General features: G+C 40.9%; 1 protein-coding gene across 2 annotated transcripts in view; it reads left to right on the top strand.

Moving 5' to 3' along the window:
• Positions 1-23,977, top strand: part of LOC136865945 (gastrula zinc finger protein XlCGF57.1) — a 62,970-nt gene that overhangs the window by 36,474 nt on the left and 2,519 nt on the right. The window lies entirely within an intron of this gene.

Here is a 23,977-nt window from a genome sequence, read left to right on the forward strand (position 1 = left end):
TTGGAGAATTAGGATGAAAAGGCTTCCACTTCCTTGGCACTGAGTGGGATAGGGTGGTTAGCTCTATGCCCGGCTGCCTTTGCCCTCAGCAATTAACCTGGTACTCATTTTTTTTTGTGTTGGCTGAATGAACCTTAGGGCCATTTGCCACTCCAGAAATGGAAATCATGAGTCTTAAATTTTTTCAACTTCCTCACAGGGATATTTTTTTTAACTGGTAGGTTCTTTAGTCTGCCGAAACTAAATTTGAGAAATAAATTTATAAACTACCTGAAAAGGAAAATGGTATTACACTTGAAAAAGAAACAACAAAAGTAAAATGACTTGTTTTGTACTTGAAAGAACATCAGATTCTATTAAATCACACTTAAATATTTAGAAATGTACGAGTATAAACATTTATATTTATTTCTGTTTAAATACTTGGGAACTTGAAATATGGAATAAAACCCAGTATGCCTTTACCGCCTCAGTTTGGCTGCCCCTCAGAGCTGCATGCCTTGGTATTCGCTAATAATGTAGCTGTGTGGGACAAGACTAAAGAAATGGTACAAACTAGGCTGGAAAAGGGGGTAACCAGTTTCCAGTAGGCCTATTATCAAAGGAACTAAGTATTTAAAAAATGCTTTTAACATAAAGTTGAGTACAGTAGACATTAGCTGCCATATAAAACATGAATACTATGTAATTTAAAATGTGCAAAATGCAGTTTATATCCTGGTAAAGGCAGAGTAGAGCAAAGAGTTGTAAGCAGAGTGAGTAGTGGGTCAAATTATTGCTGCCCTATTAAAAACAGGTCCATTAAAACCAAGATAGTTCTGTAAAAGTTTTAACTCATTGACACTTTCTTGGAAACATACATGCTGCAAAGGAAAGACTTGAGTTAATGTTAAGATTGTGAAATGGAAGGTAAGTTCTCTGAAGAGATGAGGATGTCAGAATGGAGTTAAAAGTGGAGAAATACACATGTTGTGAAGATAGATCATACAAGAATTCCATGTACCACATTGACACTATAGATGGGAGAAAGCTCTTAAGAAGAGATTGCTGGACAAACTAAGAGGAATGGACAGGAGGTCATAAATACCAGGTGTATGCATACATTTTTGCCGGTTTTTGTGGTAAAGAAAACGTGTAATTTTCAAGGGTAAATCATTTTCTTGTTTATTCAAAACATTGGCCATTGACTTCTATACACTTTGCCCATGTTTCAGAATACCTTGCCAGAAAAACTGCTTCTCTTTTGCCGCAAACCATTCGTCGAGCCATTTTCCAACTTCCTCAAAATTGCTGAAGTGCTGCTCTGTGAGCGCGTGCCCCATTGATGTGAAGAGCCAATAGTCAGGTAGTGCCAGGTTGGGGGAAGTATAGTGGGTGCGGAAGGATGTCCTATCCAAACGATTTCAAGGTGTCTTTCACTGGTTTTGCTGTCTGAGACAGCATATTGTCATGTAACAATATCACTTTGCCATGTCTTCTGGCCCATTCTGGTTGTCTTTCAATCAATGTGTGATTTAAATTAATCATTTGTTGGTGATAGCGTTGTGCATTAAATGTTTCACCAGGCTTCAAGACTTCATAATACACAATACTGCTACTGCTACTGTCTTCCACATTGAAATCATCAAGTTTAAATTGTCTCACATGTTCTAATCGATGGAGTGTGTTCTCCACATGTTTCTACCAGCAAATGATGAATTTCCACGGCCTTTATCTTTTGATTAAATAAAAAAGAAATGTCTGCCATAAATTTTCTTTTTCAGGCACAAACGTCGACATGATCACTGAATGATACAACACAGACGCTAGTGTGTGGCGGACTCAACTTGTGTGTGTTGGTAGGTTAATGCCAGATGAACAAACCGACGCATGTGTCAAATTCATACGCTGCGTACTGTTCACTGGCACCACCTCTTAGCAAAACCGGAAAAGACTTATGCATACACCTGGTAGCCCCTGAAGCACTCCTGGGTATTCATCATTGGAGGAGGCTTGTCCAACACTACACTTCCCAGCATACAGGAAAGTTTATTTCATGATCATGATTATTATATGAAGCCATACTTCACTGATGGCAGGCTACTGTCATAAAAGTTGGTGAAATTTTGACATCCCTTGTGAACTCGTAAAAGCCTTTCAACTGATTGGTATGATTATGCATTTTTTACTGTAACTTCATTTTAAGTACAAAATAGAGGGTGTTAATTAGCATTTAACATCCTTTGTAATTACAAAACAAATGCTATTAAGCAGCATGAAAATTCAGTATTTTTGTAATGATATAATACTGTTACGAGTCACAAGTAAAACATGGTTATGTTTAGGATTCAAAATTTTGCTCTTAAACGAGTTCTTTAATAATATAACTGTGTACAGCAGTAATGCCATCTTCTTGAATAAAGAAGGAAGAATTATTTCTGAAAGAATCAGGGCACATGAACCTAATATCATTGGGATTGACTGAGGGAAATTGTATGGAAAAACTGACAAAGAGAACATGGGAACAAGAAGCAGTCAATTGGATTCTGCGATTATCTAATGTGTACAGATATGAGATTTCACCTCTGCCAGGCTGAGTGGTTAAAACAGTAGAGGACTGGCTTTCTGAGCCCAAGTTGGTGGGTTTAATTCTGTGTCAGTCCAATGGTATTTGAAAGCAGTCAAATATGTCAGCTTCATATTGGTAGATTTATTGACACGTAAAGGAACTCTTGTGGGACAAAATTCTGGCACCTTGATATCTCCAAAGAAATAGAAGTATTTATTGGGATACTGTAACAACTACGTTATTACTTGCATTTAACCACTCTTAAATGCAAAACTGATTTTTAGAGGATTGCTGTGACTATGTTCACAATTGTGCATGTAGCTAATTGTGCTGCAAAGCCACATCAGCTGCAGTCAGAAGGTAAATCCACATTAAAGTAATATCTCTGCACATTAAGTGTCCTAGGCAAAAAGGGCAACCGCTGGGTTGAGTCCTGTATAACTTCCATACCTCAGTGGCCTCATTTCTTTGAAGTTTCAAAAAAAATGTATATCTGGATTTAGGACACTTCATGCCCCAACCTCATCTCTCTCTTTTTTTTTCTTGCAACTTATTAGATTTTTTCATTATTCAAAAATTTGCTTTTAATGAGCTACCGTATAAAGTAATGGTCTCTCCCAACTCTGTTGTGGAGTTGTTAATTCCTCAGTAGCCTTGTGTCCCAAGGAAATGAACACCATAACAGGCTGATTGTTTTATAATGCCCAATGTTAAATGGATGCCGTTATGCATCAGTAGACTAAGCGCCATTTGACGAAAATTGAGATTTTAGCGCCATCTTGTAGAGGAAGGCTTGAACTATTTATTAAAAATTCCCCACTGCATTACAAGAGGCCGTTAGTTGTTAGTAAACAGAAAACCTAAGCGACAAGGCGGGAATCAGTAAAAATGTAAATTGCATCATTAGACTAAGCGCCACTTTCCTCACATTGCGCGCGGATGACAGCGAGGGAGCCGGCGTTTTCGATAGTGCTGACATTTTTACGTGGTGATACATTGAGTGGTTTATCAAGTGACGAAGTTCAGCGATGTATCAAGTACTTCCAAAAGTAAGGAGAAGGACAATGCTACTAATGCAGCTTGCTAAGAAGTTTGCGTCTGAGAATCATTCTCTAGAATTTGATGGTGAATCTCAGGAAGTAAATCTAAATAAGTCAAGACAGGGACGACCACGGGAAAGTAGAGTTCCCTTTCACCAGGCATTACTTTGTGGCCAAAAGGAAAACCTATCTCTGAAGTCAAACTAAGAGACTTTGGTTCGCTGATGCACCTAATACCTGCACATGCCAAACAATTTTACCAGAATCTTCAAGCAGATTCTGACATCGTGGATGACGTAGATGGATTTAATGGAGATCCTGATTTCGAGATTGAATGAACTGAGAGCAACAGTCTTATTACCTGTCCAGTGATTTGTGTGTATTTATGGGAGAAAATATCTTTAATCACATTTTCTGTCTCAAGCAGAAGAAAACGTACCCATAGGCTTAAAAATATCACGTCAGTACTGTACTCTCAGAATATAATAGGCCTATCGTGAAGGAAAATCCATTCAAAAATTGTATAGACTAAAATGGGTGTTGTCTTACCATTTGTATTTGACTCAGATAAGTTGAAATTCCTCAAATCAGTAAGTCGTTATAGCAGCGACTTTAGAGAATAGCTTTCCTTCTAGAATTTCCCCATCTAAAACTTGAATTATGTACTGGATTTGTACCTTTTCAGCCAGTAGGAAATTCAGATTTTAATCATGGCTGCCGCCACGTTATAGTTCTTGAAGTTTTACTCAGTAGATACTCAACAGTTAGCGGTTATTGGTGTAGCATCGTGATACATTATTCGCACTTGAGAAAAACCTTAAATTGCATCAGTAGGCTAAGCGCCATTTCTTCAAGAAAATATATGTAGTGCGAGTATAAAAATGTTCAAATTTGGTGAGAAGGTACAATCTATTATCCTACAACACCAGTAATACCATATTTAGCAAAATTATGTTCGCTCGAATTTACACATAGAACCAAATTTAAACGCGATTATCTCGCAACCAACTTTTGGCGCTTGGTCTAGTGATGCATAACAGCATCCAAATGATGAAGTCATAACATGTTGTGCATTTTGATATTTAATGAGGTTGCTGGATTGCTGTAACGAGTTTATGATTGCTACAATTTCCCGAGAAGAGTTCTGCGCAGGTGTAAACCAAACCCCATGGTGCAACAGCTCCGAAGGGCCTTGGCCTACCAAGCGACCACTGCTCAGCCTGAAGGCCTGCAGATTACGAGATGGCGTGTGATCAACACAACTAATCCTCTCTGCCATTATTCTTGGCTTTCTAGACCGGGACCGCTATCTCACCATCAGATAGCTCCTCGATTGTAATCGCATAGGATGAGTGGACCTTGAACCAACCCTCAAATCTAGGTAAAAATCCCTGACCTGGCCAGGAATTAAACCCGGGGCCTCCGGGTAAGAGGCAGTCCTGCTACCCCTAACTGCGGGGCCAACCTTTGCTCAGGTGCAAGACAAAAAAAAAAAAAGCTCTACACATCCAACTAAAATTTTCCCTGTCTGTATTTCCAGTAACAATCAATAGTTATTTACATTGCAAGGCCCAAAAGTAGTAATAATAATAATAATAATAATAATAATAATAATAATAATAATAATAATAATATTGATTTTACATCCCACTAACTATTTTTATGGTTTTTGGAGATACCCAGGTGCTGGAATTTTGTCCCACATAAGTTCTTTTACATATTGGTAAATCTACCGACACGGGACTGACGTATTTGAGCACCTTCAAATACCACCAGAGTGAGCCAGGATCGAACCTGCCAAAGTTGGAGTTTTTCCATCATTCGAGATAGTCACGATTCTGTCCAACTCCAAGGCTCTGCTGTACATACATCTTCATTATAGACAGGTAAGCCTCTGTGAATTAACCCCTCAGTGCACTGGATTTAAATTCCTGGTCGTCTGTGCTGTGGGAGGAGTTTTAAGCATGGTATTAAAATTTTCTCAGATTTGTACAAAACTTTGTTCGAAGCAGCATAATTATGGTCTTGTTTTACAGATTTCATTAATACTAATCACATGCATATTTTAAAATATATATATTCTCTCAGAAAATGTGTTGCTGTCTTACCTTAATACAGACCCAGACTGAGCGCACTGTTTTTGTACTCTGCGCTATAGCAGCTGCCTCAGCCCAACTTACGTTGCGCGGCCTTGCTGTAAGCGTGTATCTTACCTTAAGATGCTGGAAGTGTCATACTTCATAATGGGGGACTTCATAAACATCATTAGGATTTTCTACACACCAATAGCGAGAGTTATGACTGTTCACATGACCCTTAAGATGAAACCTGGCCTCATCCGAAAATAACATAAGCTACGGGTCGAATAAAAGATCATTCAATGATCCAAGGTACCACTCACAGTATCTCACTCTTGTGGCTGGATCAGCAGGTTTTAAACAATGGGCTTGTGTGTAAATCTGTACGGTTTGATGTGTAACAGCTTTGTAGCTCTGTGTGCAGAAGAAATTGAAACTCCTACTTGTGCTAATTTTGTGAGTGATTTATTCAGTGACCGTTCCAGATTTGCACCAATGACATCTAGCTATTCCTCTGTTAAAACTGTTCGTATACGTGCACGTTTTTTATTGAGTACTGAGCCAGTAGTTTCAAATTTATCTACAATTACGTGAATCTGCACTCATGAAGGTGGCACTTCACCAGGAAATTGCTGAACAAATGCATCGCATCCCTGTTGAGCCGACTCTTACTTAAAATAACTTTTACCTGCGAAAATATGGTGTTGCAATGATAACTGTCTCACCATGTTAACAGCTGAGATTCAGACTGGCTATTGATGCTAGGTCGAATACGTGCCCAATGCTTGCAAGTTCAACAACTATGTGCGCTCCTTCCTTACATGGATGGTCTGGGTATGTAAGAGAGACCCTGCAGTTGAATTTGGTGTGTAACGTCTTGAAACATCCCTCAACCCAGAGACCCTTTCACACCATCTTATTTCCCAACTGCTTCGTTCTGAGTTCCCTATAAATTCTTCTATTTGACCCTCGTAATTACACATGTTCTCTCATTGAAATGTATTAACCCTGTCATGGGCATTGCTATTCTGCGCACTGTCACCCACATCTAATTCCAAACCAAGGACTTTGCGTACAGCAATGTCATCCACATCCCTCAAATCACCATCTAAATCTAACAAACTTTTGTCAGAATTACTCAACTGTTCTCCTAAAACATCCCCTATTTCCACACTCGATAACCCGCGCCGCCTCTATTCACGTAAGAGGGAATGTAAAACAGCGAGTGAAAAGGAAAAAGATCGGAAAATAACTGTCTCAAGAGAGCCTTGAATAGACAGAATTTATGATTATGTTGACAGTCTGGTTCTTCCCAGAGAGGAAAGAAAGGTGTAATACAAGAAGCATAGCTTAGTAGGCGTTATATAGCAGACAATCGCACGATGCTCACTAGAAGATTAGCACTGCTTAGCACTCCACGCTGCAAGCCTCTATGAATTAACTAAGCACCCCCACAATCTAATGTCCAATTAGCTCTGTGGCCTTACCATCAAAAACTGAGTCTAACCTTGGTCTCCCTCTACTTCTCTTACCCTCTGTAGCTGAGTCCATTATATTCCCAAGTAACCAATCCTCTTCCATTCACCTCTTATGACCTGAGCACTGAGGTCTGTGTATGCTTACATCTCCATCCTTTCAGTTCATTCCTACATTTGCCTTTATCTCCTCATTCCAGATACCCTCCCACCATTCTTCCCACTTCTTTGTATTATTAGTCATTACAAGAAAATTCATAAGACAATGTTAAAACCAAACACTAAAAAAGAGTTTTCATAAAATGTAATTCTTGAAGTTCTTACCTTTATAAAGTGGCTGTTTAGGGGCTATCTCTAGGTTTTCACATCATCAACTTTGAGAACCAATATCCTAAAGCAGATATGCATGAATTGCAGCATATGTTGAAATTCTTGTTTACTCCTCCAAACTCATGTCGCTAGCATTCATCTGACTCGTAGCTACCCATCGTCTCTTCTTTCAGACACTCACTGCTCTCCTATCTGTTTGTTTGATGCCATCATAGCAGGCATTCACCTGTTGATGAATGTAGTGATTGTCTTCCGAGTTCACCAGTGTTGCTGATTATGGGTTCTTAGGTTGCTGAGGAGATCAATTCTAAAACTGCAAACTCTGCTGCAATGCCGGCACATAGAATCTACCAAGGCTCTTTGTTGTTGAAACGCTTGGCAGTTAGTGCTTCTCTGACTGTCTTTGTACACCAAATACTACGAGTTCTGATGTGAGAGGGCTTCATAGCCTAGTAGCATAAGCTTCCCACCAAGGTGACCATGGTTCGAATCCCAGTCAATGTATGTGGGATTAAAAAGTAAAAAGTCCAGTCTCTGTGGCTCAGAATCTATGCAAAACTGGAGGACCCTTAGCTATGATGATGATATCAACAGTTTTAAAACTCCCCGCTTGTTTGCTTGAATACATAAAATTGTGAACTATATTCACTGAGGTGGACTTTTAATTTTTCTCTTTTTTAAGGGAATTTTATTTACTATTCATCATCAGTACAGACGCCTCCCTCTTGAGGTATCAAGGCCCGTTGGTCGAAAACATTTAATCATCAGAATGTTGGCTGGCAGGGTAGGGGAGGTGGTGGTGGTGTTTTTTTTTGCTTCACGTTGCACTGACACAGACAGGTCTTATGGCGACTATGGGATAGGAAAGGCCTAGGAATGGGAAGGAAGCGGCCGTGGCCTTCATTAAGGTACAGCCCCAGCATTTGCCTGGTGTGAAAATGGGAAACCACGGAAAACCATTTTCAGGGCTGTCGACAGTGGGGTTTGAACCTACTGTCTCCCGATTACTGGATACTGGCCGCACTTAAGCGACTGCAGCTATCGAGCTCGGTGGTGGTGGTGGTATACAATTTCTAATCACTAGATTGCGTGCCAAACGCCTGGATTCAGTTCCAAACCTCTCCACAGTGCTCATGTGGAGTGAGGGCGTGACACTGTTAATGGAATTTGTCCATCAGATGGGGATGTAAAACCTTGAGCAGACCCACTAGTGCTATTCAACAGGAGTAGGCCATGAGCCTGCACCAGGTTTCACCCTCTCCCTTCCTGCTGTCATATATCACATCATTCATTCCATGTCATTAACCCCTCTGATGAGGTAGCATCAGGAAGGGCATTCGGTCATAAAAACTCGCTACGAAGATTCATCTCGCTTCATACCCAACCCCATAAAGAAACAGGACAAGAGTTGGACATACATAAATCATCAATATAAAACATTGTGAATACGAGATTCATAAACTGTAATGCTTGCTTGAATTCTGATGCCACATCTGGAAGAAGAGGAAATTACATAGGGACAGAAAATTCAAACCAATCAGATTTCTTATTCACAGAAACTCTCAACAATTTACTGTAAAGTGACTGTCATCTTTGGCATGCACATGAGAACTGAAAGGTACACTAATTACCAAGGTGATTTTCAGTGCAGTGAATAACTTAATGACATTTTCTAAAAGAAAAGTTACAACTTTATAAAAATAAAAACTGTATTTCCTTTGGTTTTTCTTTTTAGAATGACGCAGAAGACGAGGGGATGTTCGATAAAATTCCACGCTCTTTGAAATTAATTGAAATGAGGCTAGGGGCTAGGTAAACAATTAACAGAGACAGCCCTAAATGCAGATCACAGGTGACGGATTGATTGAGGATGTATGGCTTGACAGCAAGGGAAAGGACACAATTTCCAGTTGGATAATTCACCTGGGAATATTCCCAAATTACAAGAGAAGATACATTTTTAAGAAGGAAACCATACTTTTCAGTCTCGACTTAGTTATCTACAAAAAGAGTTCACTAAAAACAGCTTTGACAAATCCATCCGTTCGTCCTACTGGACCGATTTGGTTCATTTCTTTTTTATTCTCTGGAATTACCTGCCGTGAATCATGAGACATTGATAGGTCTCTAAGTTCAGCCAACTTTGAGTAATTATAAAATCAAATCATTCAATAATTACAGGTGAAGGCTTACCCTAACCCGCAATACATTCTGTACATAGCAGGTTGCTAGGCAACTAACACTCTCATTATTAATCTGATTTTCATCCTTAGTAATGCCATTGCATGCGGCCATATTTGATTACTACCTGTCAAGACAGAGAGTATGCACTTCCTCTGATCACGGAAGAATACTATTCCCTGCTAGATACCCTACTAGAAAGGCGGCTGGAATTGATAAGATTTCTGGAGATATACCAGGTGAATGGAGAGTTGCTATAGTAGCCCCTGTGTATAATGGAAAGGGTGATAGACATAAAGCTGAAAATTACAGGCCAGTAAGTTTGACATGCATTGTATGTACCGGTAATCTTTGGGAAGGCATTCTTTCTGATTATATTAGACATGTTTGTGAAACTAATAACTGATTCAATAGAAGGCAGTTTGGTTTTAGGAAAGGTTATTCCACTGAAGCCCAACTTGTAGGATTCCAGCAAGATATAGCAGATATCTTCGATTCAGGAGGTCAAATGGACTGTATCGCAATTGACCTGTTTAAAGCATTTGATAGGGTGGATCATGGGAGACTACTGGCAAAAATGGGTGCAATTGGACTAGACAAAAGAGTGACTGAATGGGTTGCTATATTTCTAGAAAATAGATCTCAGAGAATTAGAGTAGGTGAAGCTTTATCTGACCTTGTAATAATTAAGAGGGGAATTCCTCAAGGCAGTATTATCGGACCTTTATGTTTTCTTATATATATAAATTATATGAGTAAAGGAGTGGAATCAGAGGTATGGCTTTTTGCAGATGATGTTATTCTCTATAGAGTGATAAATAAGTTACAAGATTGTGAGCAACTGCAACGTGACCTCGAAAATGTTGTGAGATGGACAGCAGGCAATGGTATGTTGATAAACGGGGTTAAAAGTCAGATTGTGAGTTTCACAAATAAGAAAAGACCTCTCAGTTTTAATTACTGCGTTGATGGGGTGAAAGTTCCTTTTGGTGATCATTGTAGGTATCTAGGTGTTAATATAAGGAAAGATCTTCATTGGGGTAATCACATAAATGGGATTGTAAATAAAGGGTACGATCTCTGCACATGGTTATGAGGGTGTTTAGGGGTTGTAGTAAGGATGTAAAGGAGAGGGCATATAAGTCTCTAGTAAGACCCCAACTAGAGTATGGTTCCAGTGTATGGGACCCTCACCAGGATTACCTGATTCAAGAACTGGAAAAAAATCCAAAGAAAAGCGGCTCAATTTGTTCTGGGTGATTTCCGACAAAAGAGTAGCGTTACAAAAATGTTGCAAAGTTTGGGCTGGGAAGAATTGAGAGAAAGAAGAAGAGCTGCTCGACTAAATGGTATGTTCCGAGCTGTCAGCGGAGAAATGGCGTGGAATGACATTAGTAGACGAATAAGTTTGAGTGGCGTTTTTAAAAGTAGGAAAGATCACAGTATGAAGATAAAGTTGGAATTCAAGAGGACAAACTGGGGCAAATATTTATTTATAGGAAGGGGAGTTAGGGATTGGAATAACTTACCAAGGGAGATGTTCAATACATTTCCAATTTCTTTGAAATCATTTAGGAAAAGGCTAGGAAAACATCAGATAGGGAATCTGCCACCTGGGCGACTGCCCTAAATGCAGATTGATATTGATTGATTGATTGACTTTGATTCTCTAACCCTTACCAGCTTCCAAATATATTCAACATATGGCAGAGCATTCCTAATAACTTACATTCTGCTAACAGAAAAGTCCACGTTCAAACAGATCCCATCATGACATACGCCTCAGACATTATTTGGATACAAGTATCAAAGGATAACCTAGCTACACTAGAAAGAGTGAAGGCCATGTATCTTTAAAAAGTTCTCAGCCTGGCAAAAACGCTCCTTCGAGACTAACCTATGAGCTTTTAGAAGAACTGTGATTAAAAATACCATTACCTTGTACGACACAATACGAAGCTTTACAGCAAGAACTGCAGGACAAAAAAGCGAATATATGAATAGGTTTTTACCAAATAGATAGCATGATGACATCAGAACGGATGATTCTGAGCGGCTTTCCGTAAGGTGCTTCTTGTGAAATGTTCATAAAATCATTGAAAAAGGCAGGCAAAACAATATAACTATGACAGGCATATCCAGACGCGTTATTTGACCTATTCATAATGAATACTGCGGAGCAGCACGGGTCGTCTAGTGTAACTTAAAAGATTTTCAGTCCATCAAAAACGGTTGCTAAAACATATAACACTTTAACATACTTGTGCCTTTGTGGCAACATGTCTTCATCAGTATGTTTAACAATCATCATGACTGTTATGAACTATGAGTGAGATGTGAGGGTGCACATGTTCAACTCGTGCTATACTGACGCATTTACACCCTGTGGGTGAGCATGGTAGAATAACACCCACGGTATTCCTTGCCTGTCAAAAGAGGCAACTAAAAGGGGCCCCAGGGATCTTAACTTTGGAGAGTGTTCTTTGGTCAACTATTGTTCTTTTCCAACCCCAGTGGTATTAGGTTTGCAAATCCTAGGGAGTCTCATTTTCACGTCCTTCATTGAAGTGATAAGCAGAGCAAATGAATATCATTTGCCTCTCTGCATTGCCTTTGTTGATTTTGAAAAGGCATTTGACTCTGTCAGCCATACAGCTGTCATGCAAGCTTTACATGAGCAAGGAGTGGAAGCAGCTTACATCCAAGTGCTCAACAATATCTATGAGACTTCTTCAGCTTTCGTTAATATCGGTAAATCAACCCCAGAATTCCCCATCAACAGAGGTGTCAAACAAGGTGATCCCATCTCCCCGAAACTATTCTCAGCGGTCCTAGAGATGGCTATGTCTAAGCTGAGCTGGGAAGAAAAGGGAATTAGAATTAATGGGAAAAGGCTAAATAACTTGAGATTTGCAGATGATATTGCTTTACTGGCAAACGACTTCGAAGAGCTCCAGACCTTAATTACAGATCTTGCATTAGAATGTCAGTTGATTGGCCTAAGCATAAACCTTTCCAAAACAAAAGTTATGTCCAACGAATGGGTTCAAGCTGGAAATGTGAATATTAAGAACATGCCATTAGAAGAGGTCAGTGATTACATCTACCTTGGCCAGATTATAAATATGACAGGTGATATAAGACCAGAAATCTATAGGCGCATCAAGCTCGGATGGCAAGCATTTGGAAGGAATTCTTCAGTATTAAGATCAAAAATGCCAGCAAATCTGAAGAAAACAGTATTTGACCAATGCATCCTTCCTGTGCTGACTTATGGCTGTGAGACTTGGACTCTGAACGAATTCACAAAAGGGAAACTTCGGACCGCGCAGAGAGCCATGGAAAGGTCAATGCTAGGCTATACAAAGAAAGATAGGAAAAGAGCTGATGACATCCGGTCTGTTACAAAGGTTAAAGACATCTTAGAGAGAGTACGCTCCTTAAAATGGCAGTGGGCTGGCCATGTTGCACGAAGAAATGATGATAGATGGACAAAACTAGTGCTGGAGTGGAGTCCGAGAGAACATCGAAGGCCTAGAGGAAGACCACCGGACAGATGGGACAAAGATATCAAGAAGATCGCTGGTACCACTTGGATGAGATCTGCCCAAGACCGTTCTACTTGGAGAAGACTGTTGAAGGCCTACCTATACCCACGACTTAAAGAGGCCACATCATTTTAATGATTGAAATGGCTGATTGTATATACATTGACCGTTGTCTTTCTTTTGCTGATACCTTAATTTCTCGAAGTGTCAGACCCCTTCCATTTTTTTCCTCTGATCAGTGTTAATAGACAATGTTTGCCTAGTTGTACTTATTTTTAAAACAATAATCATCACCACCACTGACTCACTTAGATACATGTATCCGTCGTACCTTGTATGTTATAATGATGTATATTGATGTTCTTTTTTTTTTTGCTATTGGTTTTACGTCGCACCGACACAGATATGTCTTATGGCGACGATGGGACAGGAAAGGGCTGGAAGTGGGAAGGAAGCGGCCATGGCCTTAATTAAGGTACAGCCTCAGCATTTGCCTGGTGTGAAAATGGGAAACCACAGAAAACCATCTTCAGGGCTGCCGACAGTGGGGCTCGAACCCACTATCTCCCGAATATTGGATACTGACTGCACTTAAGCGACTGCAGCTATCGAGCTCGGTATATTGATGTTCAGAGCATGTTTGTAATTTCAGTACTGTTTATTTTGCTGCGTACTTTGGTGACGACAAGCTTTCAAGCGTAGTTAAAGTATAAAAAACATGGCGCAACAGCCCATAAGGGCCTTGGCCTACCAAGCGACCGCTGCTCAGCCTGAAGGCCTGCAGATTACGAGGTGTCGTCTGGTCCACACGAAGAATCCTCACGGCCTTTATTCTTGACTCTCTAGACTGGGGCCACCATCTCACCGTCAGATAGCTCCTCAATGTAATCCTATAGGCTGAGTGGACCTCGAAGCAGCCCTCAGATCCAGGTAAAAAATCCATGGTCTGGCCGGGAATTGAACCAGAGACCTCCGGGTAAGAGGCAGGCACACTACTCCTACACCACGGGGCCGGCAGCTTTCAACCATAGTACTCTTGGAAAATATGTTGGGCTGCACCCGTTTAGACACAATGTGAGCATAGTTCCTTCTCCCTCTCTCTCTTTCCACTAAATTTTGTTTCCACTTGCCACCACAACATGGCAGGTAAATGCTACCTTTGGCCACCTAATACTTTCAGTCATCTCCTGTATTTACACTATGTTGTCTAGTGGTCAGGGAGAAATTATCTTCTCATTCTTCGACCTTCACTGCTTAAGGATCAATTCATCATTCCATCCCTGGATATGGGTCATTGTCAACTGAGTTTGGCCTACTTCAGTTTGCTGATGATTCTTCCTTCTGTATTATTAATGTAATAATAAGTAATATCAATAAGTAATGATGATGACAGAGAGTTTGTAAGAGGACAGCAAAAGATGGAAAGGCCCATGTTCCAAACAGGCCCAACCTATGGCTGGAAACTATGTATCACAAATTATGATTAAGAAGAATTTATATTTGACCCTTCTGATTCAATTCATGTTAACACCAATTTCACCTCATGAACACACTTGATGACCCATTCTGATATGGCAATAAGGTATTATCCATTATTTACAGGTTTGTGTCTTATGAAAGCTAATACACTGAGGATTTTCATGTTGATAAAAATTTGCATAAATGTTTCGACTAAAAAAATATAGTCTGTTCAAAAAGTGTAATTCCTAAATTCAAAATAATACAACTTTTGATCATATGTACACAAAATTGAAACACGTCACAAAGAAACTGAGATTTACGGATTGTCAAAAATGTGCCTGTAATGCACTAGTAAAGGTTTCATCACTCTCAGAGGTATATTCTTGAAAATATTAGGGAGGCATGACCTTGAACCATGTGTTGCTGTATGGCAGGCTTGTCATTGCTTTTACTTTCCGATTTTTGATGCGAAGAAATAGCTGATACACGTTCTGAATTTGACTCTGAATCTGTTGGTTTATTCTCATTATCCACAAACTAAGATCCATCAATTTCATCATATTTCATCACTAATTTTCCTTAATGAAGATGCCATATTTAGACACACACTGTACTAAAAATGTATATAATCAATCAAATAACAATATACATATAGAAATTATAACAATTAGCACCAAACAGAAAACTAAATAGTATAGTGCAGCAGAGCCCGTAAAGGTTAGTTTACAATCACTACAGCAATGGCGCTCAGACTGATGGTCGGAAAACTGCACTCATTTATTTCCATGAAATCGCCCAAAGAGGTTGGAACTATGAATGAAAGTGAACTCACAGCTGCTGCAGACATCTAGAATGACAAAAAGTAGACTGTTATGGCATCTGACGAAGAACTGAGAAAATTACATGAAGAAAAGACTAAAGTGTCAAATATTCGACAGTTACGAATTTCATTATGGTTCGTATTGACAATTGATCACTATCAAAGGGTAGGGAATGATGATGATGATGATGATGCTTGTTGTTTAAAGGGGCCTAACATCGAGGTCATCGGCCCCTAATGGTACGAAATGAAAGAACAAAAATGTCAAATTCATCCACTGACCAAAAAATAATAATAATGTCGTCATGAAGAATGAATGGATGGACATGAACCCAACAAAAAAAAACACACAAAAAAGGAAACAAACAACCAAAATACAGTGGATCAGACTCAAAGATCGTACATAATTGATTACTGACCAAGGGACCACTCATAAAGCACGATGATGCTTGATGTCGAAACGGGTGCAAAATCCATGTCTAAGGCCCCACAGAATGGTACATGTCGCGAGTAAAGTAGAACCATGGTATTGGCATGTTGGGGTACTAATCAAAAGTAGCAAAACTCACGGTGTTCCACACAAGACGGTACTACTCACAAGTATTGTACTTCGTACAGGTAACGCAGACGTATGGTGTTTCTCACACAATGGCGCCACTCAGAGCCAACGCAAACCAATGAGTTTCCTCACCTAGGTGTACTAGGCACGGATGCCGGTCCCACGGGCCCCGTGGTGTTCCTCACAGAGTGGATACTAATCAAAGGCAACGCAGACCCACGGTGTCGCTCATATAGTGGTACAACTCACAGGCTACGCCCAGACCCGCGGTGGTGCTCACATGGGTACAACGCACGGGTACTGGAAACCCCCAGGCCACGCTCAGGACTACTACTAAACACAAACCCATTTCGTACCGAACATAGTGGTACAACTCGCAAGTACAGGCAACCCATGGTGTTCCCCGCGTGATGGTACGAATCAAAAGTAGTTTCATGGTTCTAATTCCATCATCCCTTGGTCGCCCCTTTTAGTCGCCTCTCATGACAGGCAGGGGGTGTGTGTGTGTGTGTTTGGTCCGCGAGAGGTATTTTATTTCCCTCAAGTCCGCCGGCAAGCCGGTTAGGACCCCCCTATCCGCGTAGCAGGTTCGTGGGGGGTAGGGAATAGGTGGACCTATCTCCACCCTTTTATAGTATTCGACAGTTGCCAGTTTTAGGGTTAAACCTTCAGCAGAACCCTTGGTTTATTTGACAGGAGTAGGGTATGTGCCGACACTGGGTTTCACACTCTCCCTGCCTCATTATAGTCATCCTACATCCAAATACACAGGTCACCCATGGGCTTCAAATAGACAGACCTGCACCAGGCGAGCTTGAACATGTCCTCGGACACTGCCAGCACTAAAAGCCATACAATATATAAATTATTATCCTTCATTTCTTTCTTTACACACAAGTGTATTAAGAATAGATTCATACAATTAATGAATTCACTGAACACATTTTATATACAATAAAGAGATGTTTAATCCACAACACCTTTGCACAGTAATATACACATCCAGTATAAGATGTAAATAGGAATTACTTCCAAAGTAAAAATCATACAAAGAGACAGAACTTCAATCTGAAGTAAGTTTTTAATAGTAAGGAAAGAAATGATAAATGAAGCACAAAATTTTAAAATTGCAGACTAATTCAATAAACAAGGTCTTATTTTCCCTACAATTGTAAACTCACTGTATGAGAACTTGCATAAATTTTCAAGGGGAAAAGAGCCGGAAAATATGCCCTAATTTTTTGTTCTGGTCAAATCTTCACAGGATTTACATCTTTCATCCATTTGAAACAAGTTTATGGAACGTTCATCATTCTCCCTTGTAGGCATTTCTGGTAAGTTCATACAAGTACAGGTTTTGATTTTCCTTGTTTTCTGCAATTAAACTAGCACCAGTCAATGAATCCTTGGCAATATTGCCCTTTGAATCAATGCTGCCATGATTTAATAGCTTTCTTGACTAATCTGACTGAAATTATTTCTATAATAATGGGCAGACCATAATTAACTGACCTATGCAAGTTTCTTTTTCTATTTTCACTTCAAATGATATGATAATTATCTTATCACCATGTGCCAGTTCACAGGTTATAAAATCCATCTGTATCAGTAATTCAGTTGATCATAAACCTTCTCAGTATTAACAACTGTTTTTATTACCACTCTTCTTCCTCTCTAAATAATGACATCTAAAGACTTCTTATACTTATCGTCCAAGTATACAACTGCATCCTGGTGTATTACAACAGCTAATTTAATAACGACAGAGAAATGATTATTAGCTTCATCTGAATCATAACATGGGATGATCACTGTACGAAGGAGACTTTCAAACTGTATCTTTGAGGCTACTCAACACATCTTTTATTATACAGTATTAGGAGCTGAGTTTTACATTCCTTAATCTTAAGTATTTTCTTATTCTTGTCATCAAATTATCTATTAAAGCATTGTAAACTTTCCCTCAAATACAAATTAATAATAAATAATGTTATTGGCTTTACGGCCCACTAACTTTTACTGTTTTCAGAGACGTCAAGGTACCAGAATTTAGTCCCGCAGAAGTTATTTTATGTGCCAGTATATCTACTAACACGAGGCAAAAATTGATGCCTGCTTGGCCATCAGATGATATAGATATTGATTCCCACTGGAAACCTGAAATATTTGGTAAGGAGATAAAATCTCTCATAGTGCATTGGCACTGCCGATGGCTTCAAGTAGCCTATGCAGTGGCCTCCACGGTATGCACTTGCCATGCATCTTGGTGGGTGTGCTAAGTACCAACCGATGAGCCCAACTTAGCACAAGGAATGAGTTGACTGGAAAATTTATAATGTCCAATAACGGACCATTTATATTGGTATTATAAATTTACTCATTCGGGACAAACATTTCAGGTTCCCAATGGGAATCACCATCTATATCGCGGTGACAGATGGCACCAGGTCCGGGAGTATGGTGGGTGTGGAAGGATGTCCCATCCAAGCGATTTCAAGGCGTCTTTCACTCATTTTGCTGTGTGAGATGGTGCATTATCGTGTAACAAAATCACTTTGCCATGTCTTGTGGTCCATTCCAGTTGTCTTTCGATCAATGCATGATTTAAATTAATCATTTGTTGGCAATAATGTTGTGCATTAATGGTTTCGCCGGGCTTGCTCATCTTCACACTTTTGTGGTCTACCAGAGCGCGCACTGTCTTTCACATTGAAATCACCACGTTTAAAGTGTCGAAACCATGTCTCACATGTTCTAATCAATGGAGCTTGTTCACCATATGTTTCTACCAGCAAATGATGACTTTCCACAGCCTTTTTCTTTTGATTAAATAAGAAAAGCAATGCGTGACGCAAATGTTCTTTTTCAGGCACAAACGTCGACATTAACACTGAAGGATACAACACAGACGCTAGTGTTTGGCAGACTCAACTTGTGTGTATTGGTAGGGTAATGTCAGACGAACAAACTGACGTGTGCGTCAAATTCATACGCTGCGTACTGTTTGCTAGCGTCATCTCTTAGTGAAACTGGAAATGACTTATGCATACACCTGGTAATGGATCATTTGTGGTGACTGGCACCAGATTACGGAATTCTCTACCACCTCAGGTCAGATAAACTAATTCATGAACTAAGCACTAATAACACCATAAGATACGAGTATAAATTTCATTTTTCCATAATACATTAATGTAATATGCTATCCTCCTATTCCATACATTAATGTGATATATGGAATAGGAGGATAGCATTTAACAATAAATTATTATTAAAGTGAAGGCATACATGAATAAATAAACATATAAATAAATACAATTATGAACGTACACTCGCGGCAGTCTTCGCTCACTGTCCCTTGTTGCAAAGCTGCACTGTTCCACATTCACCATCAGTTCACCCACAAATAGCATACTCTCTGACAGATCCAGTATTCCACAGCTACACTCAGGACTGAACCCTCTCAATCACTAGCGGAATTCAACCCAAACTGAACTAATGAAGCTTGTCCAGCCTGCCTTACTTTGCAAGAGTAGAAGCCCCTGGAGTACTCTTGAAAGTGAGTGCTCTGGTTACATCTTCCAGCTCTTTCTTACACCATTGAGAGGTCTCCAGTAAGGCAATGGGGTGAAATTTATAACCATCATCTTCCTTCAGGGAAACTGATGGATCCTGTTGACACTGTTGATCCTAGTGACAGATGTAAGGGTCCTCCAATGGCGACTGAAGCTTTGTGACTTCCCTTTCATCTGCAGAGGACAGCACAGCCAAACCCGGTCGCCTTCTAGGAAACCGGCAAAGTTTGTCAGCATGTTGTAGCAGGCTTTCATCTTGTCACTGGCTATCCTCAGATGTTGCCAGGCATAATACTGGGTGTTGTTTAACCGATCCACTAATAGCACACGTAGTCCATCACTGGCTGTTTCTGTTCTAGTGCAGATCCAAACATCAGGTCGCAGGGCAGGCGTAGCTCCCTCACGAAGACCATGTTGGTAGGTATCATGCCAGTCGTCTCGAGGGTGGATGTTCAATAGGCCATCAACAAAAATGGCTTTGTGTCATCCCAGTCTCTTTGGTGTGCCAAAATGATCTTCCTGATGTCCTCCTTGCCGGTCTTTATGAAACGTTCCACCCTGCCATCCAACTGAGGATTAAGGGGCATCGTATGGATCTTCCAAACTCCCAAATGTTGCAGAACCCCCTGCATCAACGTAAACTTGAAGTTCCTGCTCTGGTCAGTGTGCAGTTCCCTCGGTAGCAGCAGCAGAAGTTCTTCACTAAGACATCAGCTTTAAAGTTTGCTTAGATCTCTGGCCACTTGTTGAAGTAGTCCATGGTCAGGAGTAGGTAGCAATTCCTGATGTTGTATTTAGGGAATGGACCGGCGATATCGAAGGTGATCCTCTTTAAAGAAGCGCATACGTTGTACTGCACCATCTGGCCCCTACTCCTAGTACGTGGTTCTCGGCTCACAGCTCTGGCATGTCCTTTCAACATTGTTCCTCACGTGCACCCAGTAGTACCACTGTTGGACACGGTCTAAAGTCTTGTTCACTCCCAGGTTGTCAGCAGTGGTGCCTGCATGCAACTCTTGTCACTACTTCTTTCCTCATACTCCTGGAGGTTATCAGCTGGGCAACCTGCTTCTTTCCTTCGGAAGACTCCCAACACACAGTTAAGCACCCCGTTGCTGACCTTGAGATATGCCCACTCGGCCCAATTATGTTTTGTAGGTTGGATTGCATTCGGTGATATCCTTCCATTCCGGTCCCAACTTGACATCATGTAGAATCTGCCTGATGTCGTCATCTTTCAGCTGCTCCCTCCTCAGTGCAGCTCAATCGCAGCCTTCAGTAGCGGCGGCCCTCATGGCTTGGACATGCACGGTGCCCACCTGCCTCTCCACCTTCTGGCAGATGAAATTGATTTTGATTCTCATAAGGAACTTGAAATAGTTCTCCTGAACAAGTAAATTCATAATTCCAATAACTGGTCTGTCATTTGAAATTAGATTTTTCCAGCTACTTCACTCTTGGTTGCCGGTGCTTCACCCCAGTGTGCCCATTTGGGCTCATCAGTTGGTAACTAGTAAACCTCTTCTACATGCACTAACCATGCATCTTGGTAGGTGTGGTAGTTACTATATGATTAGCCCAAATTGGTACTCTGGGGTGAAACACTGGCAACCAAAAGCAAGTTAGCAGGAAAATTTGTCATTTCCTACGACAGACTAATTATATTGGAACCTTCTGGCAGTGCACACAGTTCTGAGAGCACAGTCTCCTGGATAGAGCATCAGCATTGTAGTGTCTCCTTCCTTGTCAGTGTTTGGTGGTGACGTCGTACTCTTGAAGGTGCTGTACCTAGCGAGCAGTCTGCCCCTCCAGGCTATGGAGGTTTAGAAGCCAGGTCAAGGCAGTGCGGTCAGCACAGAGATGGAATGGCTGCCCATACAGGTACTTGTAGAAATGCTCCAAAGTCTTCACAATGGCCAGTACTTCTCATTGCATCACACAGTAAAACTGCTTGGCTTTAGACAGCATTTTACTGTAGTAGGTGAATCACTTTCTCCTGGCCGTCCTGCACTTGCAGCAGCACCCCACCAATTCCCACATTGCTGGCTTTTGTGTCCACGAACTTCTCCCCAGGCTAGGGGTATCACACGACAGGTACCATACACAGGGACTCTTTCCATGTATGGAAGGTTGCCTCTGATGACCAATGGAAAGGCTTTCTTTCCTCAGTGAGCCACCTAAGCGGCTTTGAGATGTCAACATAGCAAGCTATGAACTTGCCATAGTAGGTGAAAAGGCCGAGGAAGCTCCCGAGTTCCCACTTGTGTATTGGCTGGCACTGGCCAGACCCTGACTGCTTCTAAGGAGGCTAGTCCTTCCAATGACACAATGTGGCCCAGGTAGCACACCTCCTTCTGGAACAGCTGGCCCTTTCCAGAATTGGGCCTCAGGTGAGCCCCTTGAAGTCTGGAATTTACTCCAGAGGTTTTTGATGTGTTCCCTGAATGTGCACCCCATGGTGATGTCTAGATACAAAAGGCAGGCATTGTGTGTTTAGCCCTCTCAGTACAGACTCCATCAGCTGCTCAAAGGTCACCGGCACTTACAGAGTTCGAAGGGCATCATGGTAAACTCTCATAGCCATTGGCCAGTAGGGAATGCGGTCTTCTCTTTTTCTGGATGGAACGCCACTTACCAGTACCCAATCGTTAGATCCAAGGTCGAAAATCATTGGGCTTCAGACGACGTGTTCAGGGTGATGTATATCCGGGGTAACAGGAAGCAGTCCTTTGTGACGTCATTCAACTTGCTGTAATTAATGCAGAAATGGAGAAGGAGCAGCCTAAGCAGCAGCAGCTTCTTCTTTTTCGTTTCCTTCTTCCTCTTCACCAGGATCACTGGTGATGACCACGGGCTGTTCAACTCCTCGCTGCTCATACAGCATGAAATATGATGCAAATGCAAATATGAAATCATGAGTTGAAGAAGAACGAACTCGCAGACAAAAAGAATCCTACCAGCTAGACTGCATCAGCAAAGAAGTGGTCTGACATTTTATATGCATGGCTATTATGGATCGTACAGCCACATCTTAAACACTGCTCAAGAATTGAAGTGTCCTCACAGCAACAAGAACACACAAGATCGTCTGCATAATTGAAGCATTCTTTCGAAGTCCACACTTCTTTGGCTAAATTTGATTGCACATCCCAAGAGTTGTCACAATGGTGCCAAGAATATCCCATATGGTGGGACAATTAGCATATCCTGCTTTCCAGTGAATTTTGCTTCTCTCTATGGTAACATGTTGGTGCATTTGTGTCAGTCTGTACTGCGACGACAAATTGGCCGAGTCTTGCAATATGCATCACACTATCGATCAGGCACATGTCTTAACATGGCATGCGATTTTGTTGCAGTCACAATGTTCTTCATCTCCTGAAGGGCAGTACTGTAGCTATTCTGACATGGTGTTGACAGTTAGATAAGACATGCTCGCTTTACTCTTGATTATAAACAGATTACATACCTTATAACATTGTAAGATTGGCAGTGTTTTTACAAGTGCTCACCTGTTTTAGAATGGTAAAGAAATAGATCTGCTTGGTACGCCAACTATAATCTGCATCTGGAAGATAGTGGTTTCGAATCCCATTGTCGGCAGCCCTGAAGATGGTTTTCCATGGTTTCCCATTTTCACACCAGGCAAATGTTGGGGCTGTACCTTAATTAAGGCCACAGCCGCTTCCTTCCAACTCCTAGCCCTTTCCTACCCCATCGTCACCATAAAACCTATCTGTGTCGGTGCAACGTAAAGGAAGCGGCTTAATTGAGGCCACGGCCGCTTCCTTCCAACTCCTGGGCCTTTCCTATCCCATCGTTGCCATAAGACCTATCTGTGTCGGCGCGACGTAAAGCCCCTAGCAACGTAAAGCCACTAGCAAAAAAAAAATATATATATAATCTCCTGAATACATAGACTTTCATGATCATTAAATGACATAATAATAATAATTTGGAAATATTAGGTTGCATAATATTTATAATCCTGCTACCAGGATCGTCTTCAGAGCAATAACAAATAACGTAATGGCAACTGTCACTCCATAGTAACCAGACTCAAGACAGAGAGACCCTGTCAGAAATAGAGTTAAATCCATTCTTTTCCGACCTCGTCGGTATTACAGTGCTCAAGGTCTAGAGAGTCTTATGTTCACGTCCTTCATGGCCCTTGCCTTTCTTCGACTGATATCTTCATTTTTCGAAGTGTCGGATCCCTTACATTTTTTCTCATATAGAGGATGGTTGCCTAATTGTACTTCCTCTTAAAACAATAATCACCACCACCACCTAGTTCATTCCAGGGCCAGCACAGTCAAGGAGAAAGATGTTGACGAGTTAACTATGGAGGGTAGCTATGAT

Source organism: Anabrus simplex, chromosome 3 (assembly GCF_040414725.1).
Source record: "Anabrus simplex isolate iqAnaSimp1 chromosome 3, ASM4041472v1, whole genome shotgun sequence".
In the NCBI taxonomy this organism is placed as follows: Eukaryota; Metazoa; Arthropoda; class Insecta; order Orthoptera; family Tettigoniidae; genus Anabrus; species Anabrus simplex.